The following is a 16,396-nucleotide window of genomic DNA, read 5'->3' as shown; positions in this document are numbered from 1 at the left end:
AACAGGTTAAATAAGAATATGAACTACTATACCTAGGAGCTATGGCTTTCTAGGATTTACTATTGGATTCATTTAGTTTTACTAATAGGAACTAGTTGGTTCTTAATTTGGAATGGGTTTCTATATAGCAATTATTAGTAGGTTTATTGCTATGGTTTCTTCTAAGCATCATATCAAAGGTTGGTTATTAAGATGGTTCTATAATTAGCTATTAGGGTTTACTATGGTTTCACAATTGCTTCACTAAATAATCTCTAATGGCCTCTAAGCTAAGTGGCTTATCAATTCCTAAGTAGGGTTTAGTGGAATAGGAGCATGTGTGGTGAATGGCTACACAAGATTGGTACTAGGGTTCTTTAATATAGTTCTACTAGGGTTTGATGGTTGAGGTTGATCCTAATGGTATGATATATAGAAGTGGTGATCTATGGTACTAATCCAATTAACAAGTTAGGGTTTGCTTCTAAGTGACAATAGGAAATCATATAGGTTTTAACTAAGAATAGGGACATGAAATGATAATTGCCATGTGACTTAGTTTTATTTTAGTGGATCATAAGCATGCATTCATTGGTTACTTATCAAGGTTCTACATGTAAAGTTGAGGTTTATATAATCATATGGGCTAAACCCCTAGGGTTTTAGGTTTGCAACTACTATGGATGAACACATAAAATAAGGAGATCAATGTTCTTATTAATATTAGAACTAGGGTTTCTACATTGATACAATTCTTAAACTAATAATTGTCAATAGAGATGTGGTCACTAATTACTTTGAAACAAAGTAATAATGGTTTGATATTTTATTAATTTTCACAAGACTTAATAATTAGGGTAACCCTTATTTAGATTTAATTTAGAAATCAGGGGTTAATAATTTTTATTAGGTTTAAAGTATTTAACTTGTTAACTAAAGATGTTTAAGTAAACAATTATTGGGCTACCAAAATATTATTGGCTTTTAATATTTTCTTGAATTATTACTATTTAAAGAAAATAGAAAATAGTAATTTTGCAAATTAAGGTTTATTATCACTAATACTTAAGTAAATGCAAATATGGTAAATAAAATTAATTGTAACATTTTACTTAGTTACTGAATATTTAAAATTTAATTCTGAAACTTCACTAATTATTGAATTCAAATTGTATTTTAAATAATTGAAATGGCATAATTAACAAGGTTAAAAATAAGTGAATTTTTATTTTGACACACATTTTTGTTTTATATTTTATTTGAATAGAGTTTATTTTTTTTGAGCATTTTGATATATTATTTATAATTTTCTGAGTTGAAATGAATTTTATACAATTTTGCAAAATTTTAGCTATTTACTGGAATTTGAAATTAACCTAAATACTAAACTTACCGGTTCAGATACACACACAGAGACTAACGAGTGGGGCCAGGTACACGTCGACTACCACGTTGGCGTGGACCGAGTCAATAAGAGGAACAGACCCCACCGGCCACGTCACCTCGCCGGAGGGTCTCCGGCGATCGACGGCGACGGTGTTTTCTGGCGATATAGGGCTCCCCGGGACGAGCGGCTTGTTGCGTTCGAACGAGAAGACTATGGCGACCCTAATGGTGGCAGCGCCCCCTCGAAATGGTCACCAGAGCTAGCTCCGGCAACAGGTCTGCGGCGGCGAGCTCCGGCCGAAACGCAAAATGAAGCTAGGATGCGAGCTAGGAAGCGATAGTTGGTCCAACAGACGCGCAAACTCACCCTGAACATGCTAGTGTGGTCGATGGTGTCGATGACCGCCGGAGACGACGACGATTGACCACTTTCCGGCGAACCCGAGTGAAAGGGAACGGTGAAATTCGCCTGGCTCCGAACTCCCCTCGATGCTTGCTTGCTCCCAGATGATCTACGCACCGAGGCGCACCTCCTCGGCCATCAATCGTACGCCGGGGTGGTCTTAATCGGCGGCTAGCCGGAGAACAGCCGCCGGTAAGTTTTGTTGATTGCGAGAGATAGAGGGATAGAGAAAGCCAGAGAGTTAGCGGCGAAGCATTAGGGTTTCCTGGCGAAGCTCTGTGCATATTTATAGGGCAAATGGTGGTCGGCAACGCCGACTCGACGTCGGAGATGGTCGGGATGCACAGCGAGGTTGGCGCTTGTTCTGAGCGCGAATCTTGATGGTTTTGGATAGGCTCGGACGCGAGGAGTATAGGGTGGAGTTCTGGAACCTTCTGCGGCGCCCGGGTCGTCCCTATCCATGGCGAGAGACGTGGCCGAGCTCCCTCTCTGCGCTGTCGATGCCGGGGAGGAAGACGACGGCCCCCTTTTGTTTTCTGCCAGCAGCGAAAAGGTAAGTGGTGGTGGGTCGACTTCGTTTGCGGGCTGGGCTAGCTCCTGGGCTGCTGCTGGGCTGCTTCGGCCTGCTTCGGTGGACAGGTAAGCCCCTCTCTCTCTCTTTTCTATTTATGTTTTATTTTCTGTTTTGAATTTGATATTTGAACTCAAATTGATTTCTGTTTGTTTTTGCAGGTCCTAAATAATTTGAACATTAGTATAATTTGATAATGATGCTTACTGCATTATGTTGTTGTTTAAACAAGTATTGCAATCTTGGTTATAGTTTGTGAGATTTGAGTAGAGTAGAAATAGGTTTAAGTATTTACCTCAATTCTCTTTTATTTAGAAACTAGATCTATTTAAGTGGTTTAAAAATTTATAACCTGTGCATAATGAACACATGATTGGGTTGAGCTAGTACTTAACAATATGGATTGTTCACATATAATTTCCATTATGGCTAGAGTTTAAATTAGTAGTGAAAATGAGGATGGAATTGGGTTCATTATTTTATGTGAATGATAGTTCTTAAGATTTCAGAAGATGATTTGGATATTGGTTTCACCCTACTCACTTATATATCATTTAAGCTTAAGTATAACTAGTTTGGTTTATACTTGGGGTCCATGATACACAAGTTAAGACATATTATTTTATGTAGATTGGTTCTATATGACAAGGTTTATGGTTTGGGGAATACTTCACTATTTGAAGTAGGAAATAGGCATGATGCATGGCAGGGTTCTACTTATAATCCAAAGTAATCCATGGGTTGGATTTCAGACTTGATCTAGGGTTATCCTCCTCACTTAGGTAGAATTATTGTATCAAAGCAATGCTAGGTTTGTCTCAAGTGTTTGGGTAGGCAAGGTTTAAATACCATATCAATACTACACAAGGCATGAGTATTGGTTTGGTTAACTACTAATGATTTACTTATTATTTCATGAGAAGAATGAGATCTATGATCACATGCATAGGTTTAACTTTTCACCTCAATTTATAAGGTAAGATCATGCATTAGACTTGATCCACTTATTCCTCACTAATCACTCTTTATCATTCCTCTCATCACACTCACTTAGATTCTTAGGGTTTCTAATTAATACCAAATTGTGATGATTATGGAATTGGTTTCCTAAGGTCCAACTCAAGAGGTGATGATATGATCCTCTAAATATATGGTTTGCCTAGGAATTCTACCTTGGTATTTTCTGTAGCTTGTTCTTCAGGAAATCTGATAAACCTTCTTCTTGTGGTATGCCTCCACCTCCTAGCTTCTTCATCTTGATCCTAGCTAATTCATATGGAAGGTCTCAAGTGTTTGGTTTCCTTGCATCATGCTACAAGGTGATCATATTGATGAAGGGTGTGGCTCTATTTATAGGCTTGGGCAAGCTCTAGTATCATGACACATAGGTGGTGACTCTTGTGTTGGTTTGATGAGTAAGGTGCTTGGGTGTCATGCCCTCATCCATAGCAATCCTTTGAGCATGAGGTGGCATAGCTTGGAAAGCAAGTCATGTAGATATTTTCATCCTATGTGGCAAGATCATTATCCTCTCATATGATTTATTTTTGGATAGCCAAGTGGCATTTGTTACTAAATATCTTGTGGATGGTTTTATTATTGTGGATGAGTCACTATATCATATTGGATTGGATTTATATTATAATATTGATCAAAAGATCAAGGTTGAAGGTTATTCCTCAGATTTGGATAGTTGGTGTTTGATTTCACCAAGGCATGATAATATGAGTTTCAAAATACTCATAGTCCGTTTGATTCAAATAGTTTGAACTATAAATCGTAATGTAAATGGATTTAGTTTTATGATATTTCATATACTTAATAAGTTATGATTTAAATAGGAATGTGTGGCTTTTATGCACTTTAGACCCTGTTGTTTACCTTATTTGGTAATAAGTTTAGAAGTGAATTAATTTACACACAAAGGTAGTTGCTAACTTTTAAGTGTTAATAAGTTAGGGTTTGATTCTTAAAGAATGTGTTGTTGTAAATATAATTCCATTTGATCTAATCCATAGATCAAATCATCTCTACCCAAAACAAGGTTTCAACAAAGATCACAGTGAAGTTTATAGCGCTTGACTTGATGATCTACTTCAATTCCAGCAAGTCAAGTGAAACTTCAGTCACTGTGGTAAGTTTTATTTGAGAGCGCGAAACTTTCCCGGATTTTCTATGCATGAATGCAATGCACACTTTGGTGTTCTCTCATTTTATTGCCTCTAAACCTGGGATATTACACCGGACCAAGCAGTCCAGCTGCTAGCTAGGCCGCTCGGTCGCCAGCTTATGGCAGCTGCCTAGCCTCCGGGTTCCATGGATGGGGAATCGAGAAGTGCCGCTGACGAGCAGAAACACTCAGGCGGCGAACTGAATCGCGAACAGTCCACCTCTCACGTGAACTGGGCTGCTTACTGGTGGCATAGGTATAAAACATAAGTTTGCTCCTGGGCTGGGCAGGCCATGGCCCGGGTTTGCCCTAACTAAGCTCCGCCAGTGATGAACTAGTTTGCGAATGCTCACTAGGGACCCCTTTGTTTTGTTTACAATACCTCACGTGCGATTAATATAGTTATAGCATGTCACGAAACTATTATGAACTATTGATACATAATAATACACTTTTTATTATTTGCCTCTAGGGCACTATATCCAACACGGCGCACGATCCCTCGTGAGTCACCAAACCCTATCCTAGTGGCGTTTGCTTGATCTTGACTTTGACGTTGTTCATGGCTGGAACGTTCTTGCGTGTCTTGCCGTGCTTTGGAATTGCTGCAAAACAGTTTGACTTTCTGTCTGCAATTTGCGTGTCTCTGAACCTCTTTGGACTTGGTTCAGTAGTAGTAGTAATTCTTGTTGAGGGTTCAGCTATGATTAACGAAAGGAAATCAGGGCAATGTTGTGTACCTGTATCCCCTAGATGGAGAGTTTCACGGAACTGCATGTTCCTGTCAGATAACATCTGGTGATGAACATATACAGAAATTCCGCTTACGCATTGGTGTTGGTATTTGTTTCTTCCAGAGCACATTCACATTCAGCAAGCAAGACTAGTAGTATCTTTACTACTGGATTGCCACAGATTCCAACAGTAAGCTAACCATATTGCAGACAGAAGCAGATGAGTTGCAGTTAGGGGCTATTCTATAGATGAGTTCACCCCGACAGCACGAACCTATATGAGTAGCACACGGTACTGTAGGCATTCGATCTAGTGAGTTTGTTGTTTGGGGGAATTCTATAGATGAGTTCGATCAGACGACAAAACATAACTAGATTAGTCACCGGTAGATCTGACATTAGTTGCTGGCATAACTGACATTAGTTGCTGGCATAATTGACATTAGTTGCAGCCTTGCAGGGCATCATATCAGATGAGTTGTAGTTTGAGGGTATCCATATGGATGAGTTCACCCTGACAACGCAGAACTAGATTAGTTGCTGGCAGAGTTGACATTAGTTGTAGGCATCCTATAGGATGAGTTGTAGTTGAGGGGTCTTTCTATAGATGAGTTCAGACTGACAACACATACTTAGATTAGTTGCAGGCAGAACTAGCATTAGTACTACGCATCATATATGATAAGTTTTAATTTTGGGTGTATTCTTATCGATGAGTTCAAACCGATAACATGGAACTAGATTAGTTGTAGAAAGAACTGACATTAGTTGCCGGCTCATAACACCGTTGTTGTTGGGTTCGTAACACTATTGTTGCTGGGTCCTAAAGGGTTTAGATTAATCTGGCGAATGTTTGCTTTTTTGTTGAAATAGAAAGAGAATGGATGCATTGGTGTTTCTAAAACACCATTAGGTTTTCAGGAGGGTTTCTGTTTAATTTTTTGCAACCTGGTGTGGAATGTAACAAAATCATGACGATCTAACTAAGTTGCAGCCAAACCCTTTTGTTGTTTCACAGATCAATGTATGTTGCAGAGTTCTATGAACTAAGTTGCTGCAAGGGGAGTAAGATCCCAACTGTTGTCTTCGTTTGTGTCCAATCTAAGTTGTTGTTACAATTTTGAGTTGCTACATATATTTTCTTACTTTCTATCTCAAGTCTCAACAAGGTGTTCCTAGATCTACCACATCAGCTATCCCCAGGTACCACATCAGCTATCATAGGAAACCAAATGGGTTGCTGCTTTAAATGTGGTGCGCTGGAGATGGAACTAATATGCACCGAACTTGTTGTGGCGTTAATTGATACTGATCCTAATCTTTCCGAGAGTAGATACTTAATCCTAAAAGATGGGATTGTGGGAGTTTAAGGTTTTGTGATATAATTTATCTTTTTTTCTGCCTTGAGCTAAGCCTTTGGATTCATTGTAGATCTAATGGAGACCTTCAGGAGAGGAAGGAGAGGTCTAGTCTAGGAGTTGGGAGGGGGCGCCATATATATGGTATGTTGGCTCTCGAGCTAGGCCTGGAGCAGTGCTCGCGTAGAGGGTTGTGCGTTCGTTGCTTTCATTCTGTTTTGGGTTTGGGTTGATTGGGAGGGGTTTTTCTTATGGGGCGTTGGCTGGTTTAGACCAAGGAAAACTCTGTTATACAGCCGGCTGATGCATCAGCCGGGTCGTTCGGAAACAACGCTCCCAAGTGAAAGCTGTGAGTTCTAAATCAACACTAGCAGTGTCTAGATGACACACACGCACACAGATTACAGAGAGTAGGAAGAAGCTCTTCACGAGTGAGTAGTGACACAAGAAGCTGGGGCAAGTTTCTCTTCTCTTATTGCTGCTACTTGGTACTCTGATAAGGGATACAAGGGGTGCTATTTATACTACTACAACTTCACTAGCTAGTAGTGTGAATCAGCAGCTTTAGAGTCCAGCCGTACTGACATTCACAACGTATCCTAAGCACTGCTACAATCTATGACTTACTATTACTTGTGCGGCAATGTCTCATGTTCATACCGTACTGACATTCACAACGTATCCTAAGCACTGCTACAATCTATAACTTACTATTACTAGTGCGGCAATGTCTCATGTTCATACTCCACATGTTTCTTGTGCTATGCGGTGCATGTGAATCATGCAGTGCATGAGTTTATTCAACATTCACTCCCTAAGCTCATGCACTTACTGGAATCTTGATCATGCCAATCTTGGAACGCAGCTCCTCGAACTTGATACGGCCAAGTGCCTTTGTCAAGATGTCAGCCAACTGGTCCTCTGTTACGTACTCCACTTCAGCCCGCCCATCCTCCACGCACTCCCTGATGTAGTGATATCTGGTTTCGATATGCTTACTGCGATCGTGGAAGACAGGATTTTTGCTGAGGGAGATCGCTGATTTGTTGTCGATGCGAAGCGTCACGCCACCAGGCGGGACCTTGTTCATGTCGCCGAGAAGGCGTGCGAGCCAAACTCCTTGGTACGCTGCTGTCGTGGCCGCGACGTACTCTGCCTCGCAGGAAGACATAGCGACGACCTTCTGCTTCTGTGACTGCCATGTGATGGGGCTCGATCCGAGCAAGAACAACACCCCCGTCGTGCTCTTCCGGTCATCGACGTCGCCGGCCATGTCACTGTCGCTGTACCCGATCAGCTTGGGATCGGTAGTCTTCCTCCCGTAGTGGCACCCGTAGGACCGTGTCCCAGCGATGTACCGGAGGACATGCTTCACCGCGGACATGTGCTCAGTGGTGGGATTCTCCATGAAGCGACTCACGTACCCAACAGCATATGCAATATCAGGTCGCGTGTGCACGAGGTGGCGCAAGCTCCCAACAATACTCCGGTATAGAGTGGTGTCGGCGGGTGGCGCCGTGCTCTTCTTGCTCAGCTTGAGACGGCTCTCCATGGGAACAACAGACGGGTTGCAGTCAACCATACTGCACTTCTCAAGTATCTTGAGTGCGTATGCTGACTGGTTGATGGTGATGCCCGTGATATCCTGGTGCACCTCGATACCCAGATAGAAGGTGAGTAATCCGAGGTCGCTCATCTTGAATGAGCTTGCCATCTCGTCCTTGAACCGGCTGATTTCCTTGTTGTCGTTGCCGGTGATGATCAGGTCGTCGACGTACACACCGACAAGCAACCGTGAGGTGCCGTCACCACACGCGTACATCGCCTGCTCGGACGGACAACGCATGAAGCAGAGCGAGGTAAGTCTCGCGTCTAGCTTTACATTCCAGGCACGGGGGGCCTGTTTCAGGCCGTACAATGCCTTTTGGAGGCGGAGCACCTTATGCTCCTGTCCGACCACCTTGAAGCCGGGAGGTTGGTCGACGTAGACCTCCTCGTTGAGGTCGCCGTTGAGGAAGGCGGTCTTGACATCCATGTGATGGACCGCCCAGCCTTCGTGCCCGGCGAGTGCGAGCAAGAGGCGTAGCGACTCAAGGCGAGCCACAGGAGCGAAGACCTCATCGTAGTCGACTCCATAGCGTTGCACGTAGCCTTTCGCAACAAGGCGCGCCTTGTGCTTGATGATGGCGCCGCGCTCGTCGCGCTTGACCTTGAAGACCCACTTCAGGCCGATTGGGTGATGGCCGGAAGGGAGGTCGACAAGGCTCCAAGTGTCGTTGTCCTCGATGGATGCCATCTCGTCGAGCATCGCGCGCCGCCATGGCTCGCTTTGCTCTGCCTCAACGAGCGTGGCGGGCTCATCGGCAGCTACGAACTGCAGCTCCTCTGGTTCGGGGCCGACAACGGCACCAGCATTGTTGATGTTGTCGAGGGTGCGGAAACGAAGAGGCTCGTCACCATTGTCGTGGCCATCCAGCGCGGCCATGGCTGCACTTGTTGGTGAGACGAAGCTGACACGCGCCGTAGGAGCCGATGTTCTAGGCGTGCTCAGCGCGTCTGTTGGGGCGGAGTTCGGTAGTGCACTCCCGTCTTCTGGAGTTGGTGCGGTGTGTGGGCCACACGGCACCTTGTAGGTGATGTACTCCACCGTGAAAGACTCACCGGAGTCCACCACAGGTTCATCACCGTCCTTGCTCCAGTTCCACCTTGCAGACTCCTCGAAGACCACATCACGGGTGACATGGACGCGGTTGCCTACAGGGTCGTAGACCCGATAAGACTTCCCGCCGTCCTCGTAGCCGATGAAGACCATGGGCACGCTGCGGTCATCCAACTTCTTCAGGTTGGGCTTCACCACCTTCACATGTGCGACACACCCAAAGGTGCGGAAGAAGTGCACCGGCGGTCGCTCGCCATGCCAGGCCTCGTAAGGCGTCTTGCCCTCCACGGACTTGGTCGGGGCACGGTTCAGGATGAAGACGGCCGCCGTGACCGCTTCTCCCCAAAACCTGCCCGGCATTTGTGTAGCCTTCATCATACTCCGGGCCATCTGCACCACCGTTTGGTTGCGGCGCTCGATGACGACATTTTGTTGCGGGGAGTATGGTGCGGTGAGGTGTCGTTGTACGCCACGGTCGGCGCAGTACTCGGAGAACTCGGTCGATGTGAACTCGCCGCCGCGATCGGTGCGCAGCGTGCGCAGCTTGCGGCCGGTCTCCACCTCCACCCGAGCCTGAAAACGCTTGATTGCCGTAGCTGCGTCATCCTTGGCGCCGAGAAGCACCAGCCACATGTACCGTGTGAGGTCGTCGATGAGGAGGAGGAAGTATTTCTTCCCTCCGGGTGTGGCAGGTGTGATCGGGCCACAAAGATCACCATGCACCAAGTCGAGGCGGTGCTCGGCTCTGTACTTTGCCTTCGTCGGGAAAGGAGAGCGCCGCTGCTTGCCGACCAGGCAGCTGTCGCAAAGCTGGTCGACCTGGTCGATCTGCGGCAAACCACGAACCATCCCATTTTGCGCAAGTTTACGCAATGCATGGAAATTCAAATGGCCATACCTTGCATGCCACCGCCATGCGGTGTCGCCGCCTACGCATGCGGAGAGGCACACAGGTTGTGCCACTGTGAGCTTGAACAGGTACAAGCGGTTCGATGCACGCTTGACCGATGCAAGGATGCGTCGTTGGCGGTCACGGAACGTCAGGATGCCATTCTTGATGAGAGTCTGGCAGCCGACCTCGTCGAGTTGCCTGAGACTCATGATGCTTGATTTTAGACGAGGGATGAAGTAGACGCCTGTGAGCGCCCGATGGCCACCGTCACGGTCGCTGAAGATGACGGTGCCTCGACCCTTGATATCAACGACGGAGCCGTCGTGAAACTTGACCGTTCCAGACACGCGCTTGTCTAGCTCGGTGAAGCAAGCGGCGTGCCCGGTCATGTGGTTCGTCGCACCGGTGTCTAGGTACCAGCGCTCATCACACTCACCATCCGTCTTGCCGAGGTGAGCCTCAGCGCGCTCCTCGTTCAACTCCACCAAGGTGCTGGTCGTGTCGTGGGTGACACCCAGCTCGCAGACCTGCGCCATTAGGAGGCCCGGGTCCTCATCCTCTTCGGCCTGAACGAGGTTGGCCTCGCCCTCGTCGCGCAGCCATTTCCGGCACTCGTGTGCCCAGTGGCCCTTCTTGCCGCAGTAGCGGCACTTGTCGTCCTTTGCGGCTTTCGACGTGGAGCCGTTCCGGACATTGCCGCCACTCCCGCTAGGCTTGTATTTGTCGTTGCGTGGGTCGGGGCCGCGTCCGGGACCACGTGCTTGCTTGCCGTAGTTTGACGCTCCGCTTTGCGCTCGCTTGGAGTCGTGCGAGCCACTCTAGCTCCGTTAGCAGCAGCTGGCCGCCGGAGCCTGTATTGTTGTCGACGTCGTTCCTCTCCTCGACCACCTTGAGCCGACCCGTCAGGTCCTCGATGGTCATGTTCTCGAGGTCGAGCAACGTCTCGAAGGCGCATGCCATCTAGCTGTACTTCTTGGGCACCACGGCCAAGAACTTCAGCACCACCTTGTCCTCGGGAATATTATCACCGAGGTTGGCTAGTGCGCTCACTAGGCCGGTGAGGCGCATTGAGAATGCGTCGACGCCCTCACCGTCCTTGAACTGCAGCGCCTCGTACTGCTTGCGAAGGGACTGCGCCTTTGCCTTCCGGACACGGTCGCTACCGACGTGAATCGCCTTCAGTGTGTCCCAGGCTTCCTTCGGCGTGGCCTTGACGCCCAGCGTCGAGATCATGTCCGGCGGGACGGCGCAGAGCAGCGCCTCCATCGCTTGACGGTCGAGCTCTCGCTCGGCCGTGCCTGTCTCGATTGCCGACCAGAGGCTACGCGCCTCGAGCATGACCTGCATGAAGAGTGCCCAGTCTCCGTAGTTGGAGCGTGTGAGAGGAGGGAATTGTGTCGAGCCTGCCGCCCGTACAACTTTCTGCACTACCACCTGCGACGCACGTGCTGAGTCGTCGAGCGTGGCAAGTGTTCGTGGTGGCGTGAGAGCAACATGGTCTCCATTCCCTACCATGGTGGATCGCTAGACTCAATGCTCTGATACCAAATGTGAGTTCTAAATCAACACTAGCAGTGTCTAGATGACACACACGCACAGTGATTACAGAGAGTAGGAAGAAGCTCTTCACGAGTGAGCAGTGACACAAGAAGCTGGGGCAAGTTTATCTTATTGCTGCTACTTGGTACTCTGATAAGGGATACAAGGGGTGCTATTTATACTACTACAACATCACTAGCTAGTAGTGTGAATCAGCAGCTTTAGAGTCCAGCCGTACTGACATTCACAACGTATCCTAAGCACTGCTACACGGCAATGTCTCATGTTCATACTCCACATGTTTCTTGTGCTATGCGGTGCATGTGAATCATGCAGTGCATGAGTTTATTCAACAAAAGCCACGCTCCTACGGTGGCTGCAAACCATTCGTTCTCTACCGGGCTATTTGATAAAATGCCCCACTTTACTTTGCCATTTGCCCCAAACGTCACATTTACTTTGGCATGACTCAAATGCCCCACTTTACTTCGTCAATTTGCTCAAATGCCCGGTTCGTGTGATTTACTGCTAATTAAAACAATATGTTCTTGATCAGATATAATCCCCAACTTGCAATGACCCTTTTACCCCTGAGTGGAAATAAACAAAGTTGTGCCCGTACGCACACATCTCGTTGGCATTATTTCTCTCTCCAGAGCGAAGAAGAAAAGCTCCCAGGCAACTCTGGCGACGACCGGCCGGCAGCCGCGCTCGCCCATCTCCGCCGCGCCCGTCCCTATCTTCCTCTTTTCCCTCGCCCTGCCCTCCACCACCCCGCGTCTGACCACTCCGGCTGCCTCCTCCCGTCCCGCCGCGTCTCTCCCACAAGCTCGCCGGCGGCCCAGATCGAACGGAGCTCGAGCTCGCTGTCCGGGGCTCAGTCTGCTGGTGGCCTCCACCAACGTTGGGTGCTCCAGCCTGAACTACCCATATCCTCCACTGGAGGGGCCTCCTCCGGCCAGGACTCGTCCTACCCCGAGTCTCCCGATGCTTTCTGTCACATTTAGAGAGGACATGGCAGGGGCAAAGCAGACATTGCAGGTTTGAGATTAGAGAGAAAAACATGTTAAATTTGAAGTAGGGCATTTGAGCAAATGGTCAAAGTAAAATGGCGCATTTGAGCTATGCCAAAGTAAATGTGACGTTTGGGGCAAATGGTAAAGTAAAGTGGGGCATTTTATCAAATAGCCCGCTGCTGGACCCGCGCCGACACGGTTCTCTTCAAGCTGGCCGCCGCCAAGGTCAACCGCGCCGACACGGTCCAGCAGCAGAGCAAGTACCTGCCGCCGCCCTACGCCTCCCTCTACCCGGGACTCGAGTGCTCCAGCACCATCCTCACGCTCGGGGCCAACGTGCCCCCGCGCTGCGTCGTCCGCATCCAGGTGAGGTCGCCGACATCCTTTTCCCCAAATTTATCCCCCATGATGATTGCTGTTCCTGTCGCATGCGATGCCTATTTCTGTGGATGATCTTCTTAGTCTCTGCCTTTTGGTAGCAGCAAATGATCTTCAATAGAAATTTCGTAGTCGTAGGTTTTCAGTTCTTAATTCGAGGTATTTTCTTTAAATTGGATTATTGAGTACAACTTAGGTGCTTAACTTTGACAGTAACAAGCAGGAAGGAGCTTCAGTTGCTCACATGAGATGCGAAGTGGGCAATCCTTCCTCAGGTTGGAAGATGTTCATCCTAAAGTAAATCAATTTAGGCAAACAAGAAAGGTCTGGATTTTGAGGATGTTAGTTCCCATGCATGCTACCAAAACTTGAATCAGTGGATATCTTGTAGCTTCAGAATCATTTTTCACTCACCTGATGGCATCAAGTTAATACCGTTTAACACCAATTGGTTCCACTGATACTAAGATAGTGTTACTGTTAACTAACTTGACTAACAATAAAATTTCCCTGTAATGAAATTGACGAATTGAGTCCAGTTTCTCTGGTGTTGCACTGCAGTTTGCAGCTTCCTCACACATGACATACAGTATAACCATAGTTAACTGTACTGACACTTACCTTCCTCTGTTTATTTATTGTGTCGGCTTAAAATTTCAGGCAAGTCATGAGCAAGAGATGCCGCTCTTAATGCCATATAATCACCGCTGCTAGATACTGGAATAGAGAGAGCTACAGGCATCATGTGAAATATCACTGGGGATCTGATTTGACTTTGTTTGAGGTCTGCTCCATCTTTTTTCCAGTGTTTTGTTCACTTTTTTTTTTTTAGATAAAGGAGCATAGCCCCAGCCTCTGCATCAATAGATGCACACGGCTTGCTTTATTAAAAAGGTGTAATAAGTCTCAAAAGTTCCAACATCTCTTATTACAATCAAGGAAAAGCTAGGGTCGATACATGAATCAACCAGCTAAAAATACGGCAAAAAGACAGGCTATGCATTTGCTAATCTATTAAGATGCCGCTACCCAGTAGCCTGGAAAAAGAAGTCCTGCGCAACCGCTAGCATCCGGTTGCATCCAATAACCATAGCTTCCCGCTGGTCCATAGGGAGGAGCAAAACCCACTGCTGAACTTAGTTTTGTTCACGTCATGCATTGTTCGATGAACTTATTTTTTGTAGGTTTCTGTGATGGCCTATTATATGATTGTAAAGTTGTCATACATCTAATATTATATCAATAACATTAAACAGAAAAGTTTCTACTAGGATACATAGTATTTTGGTTGATTCATACACGCCAATATTAATACAAGTGGGTATGATAATGACTAGGAAACAGACATCTAGAATTTGTGGTTTAGCAGCTTGTTTTCCTTGGAAATAGACCAAGTGGCCTTATTTTAATTGCTTTGTTTTTTGTTGGTGTTTCTCTGAGGTTCATGTTGATTGATTTTGAGTGATCCCACAGAAGACCTGTACAATAATGCTACATATAGAAAAAAAGGCTTCGGAGGAGTTTGATGTCCAATTAGACTGTCTTCTACTATCTCTGTTCAATTGTTTACCCTGTAACATCATTAACTTATCGTCACCTAACATTTTTACCTGCATTTACAAACACAATATAGCAAAGTGGCATGCACTTCAAATAAGCATTTACCTTCTATATATTAAACAGTGGAAACAAATCGTCATAATGAGCTGCCTCTCTGGCTCTCTCCAACATGAACACAATGTTTTCAGACTTAACCATGTTAATATACAAGGTTGATTCAATTGATTAAACAAATTCTTCTATGTATTGACAAAGATCACCAAAGATGCTCATGGATTCAATTACTTCGGGAAAAGATGGTACACAAATCAGAGTATTTGGAAGAAAGGCGTCCAGGCTTTACTCGTGTTGCTGCGCCAAGAACAATCTTGCCAGAAGATGTGACAGAACCAACAACAGGGATCAAGTTCCCTACCCTTCTTGAGGACAATTCAAACCCACTGCATTACCTTCTTCAGGTAACAGTTCAGGACTATTTAGGTGGTCCTTACCTCACACCTTATCTAAATCTTAAGAATGTGAACTGAAAATTTGAACTGAAACTCGAGTTTAAACTGCAGTAGCTTCTTCAGGTAACAGTTCAGGACGACGACGATCTTGTCCAAGGAGCAGAGGACCTCGCCATTGAAGCAGCTGGCGGCCTAGTGGCGTGGGGAGGAGGTCGAGCCGTCGCGACAATGATGAGCTCGGAGGCAGGGCCGCGATGGCGTCGAGCTTGTAGGGTGAAGCGGCGGCCGGAGCGGCGGCAGCAGCAGGAGGCGCGATGGTGTCGACCTTGTGAGGGGAAGCGGCGAGGCAGAGCTCCTGGTAGAGCCGAGGAGGAGAAGGAAGAGGCGGAGATCCTCCTCTACGCCCCTCCGGCGAAGCTGCTCCTCCCCGCCCCACCGGCGGAACTCCTTTGCGCCCCACCGGCGGAGCTCCTGGTCGAGACGAGGAGGAAGCAGACGTCCTAGTCAAGCGGAGGGAGCTGCGAACCCAGAGACGGAGCTCCTCCTCTGCGCCCCACCGGCGAAGCTCCGGCGTACTGCGGCGGACAACGAGGGACGGCCGGAGATTGTCAGCCACATACGCGATCTTTGATTTTAAGTTTAGGGTGTGCCTATGTCTCAGTTGACTGAGATTTTCTTAAGTCTCAGTCAACTCAGAAAAGTGCAACTGCAGTTCAAAAAAATGTGCAACTCAAATCAGTTGCACTTTGCTAGTAGAAAAGTGCAATTGCACCTTTTTAATAGAAAAGTGCAACTCAAGTGCATTTTTGTAGGTGACTGAGAAGTAATTCTCAGTTAACTGAGACTTAGCAAAACCGTTAAGTTTAAGGACCTGATTGGGGAAGAAATATAACTAGAGGGGGGATTTTCGTAAAATTGTATTTGAACTAACCGTCCGACAGTTTCCGTGGGACAGAGGGAGTATTAGGTATAGATAACAACTTGTATTATATACAAGACACAACAAACGAAAATAAAATTATGTTATTATCAGCCAAATGTATAGTCAGACATCACTCTCGGGCCGACTAACAATGCCGGCATGCCCGAGCAATGCCCACAACACAGTTATGAACTCCCCGCCACGGCGGAGCGACTTGGCATGCGCCGTGACGTTCTCTGACGGCGCCAGGAAGAGGAGGAGCTCCGTCCAGAAATCGGCTAGAACCATCCACACCACTTCCTCGTCGCCGACCTCCTCCGCCAGCTGCCGGGCGAGCTTCCCAGCCTTCCTCAGTGTCTCGTTCATGCTTCCTCCGAAGC

Source organism: Lolium rigidum, chromosome 2, assembly GCF_022539505.1.
Source record: "Lolium rigidum isolate FL_2022 chromosome 2, APGP_CSIRO_Lrig_0.1, whole genome shotgun sequence".
NCBI classification, from domain to species: Eukaryota; Viridiplantae; Streptophyta; class Magnoliopsida; order Poales; family Poaceae; genus Lolium; species Lolium rigidum.
Note: the sequence above shows the minus strand (reverse complement) of the source record.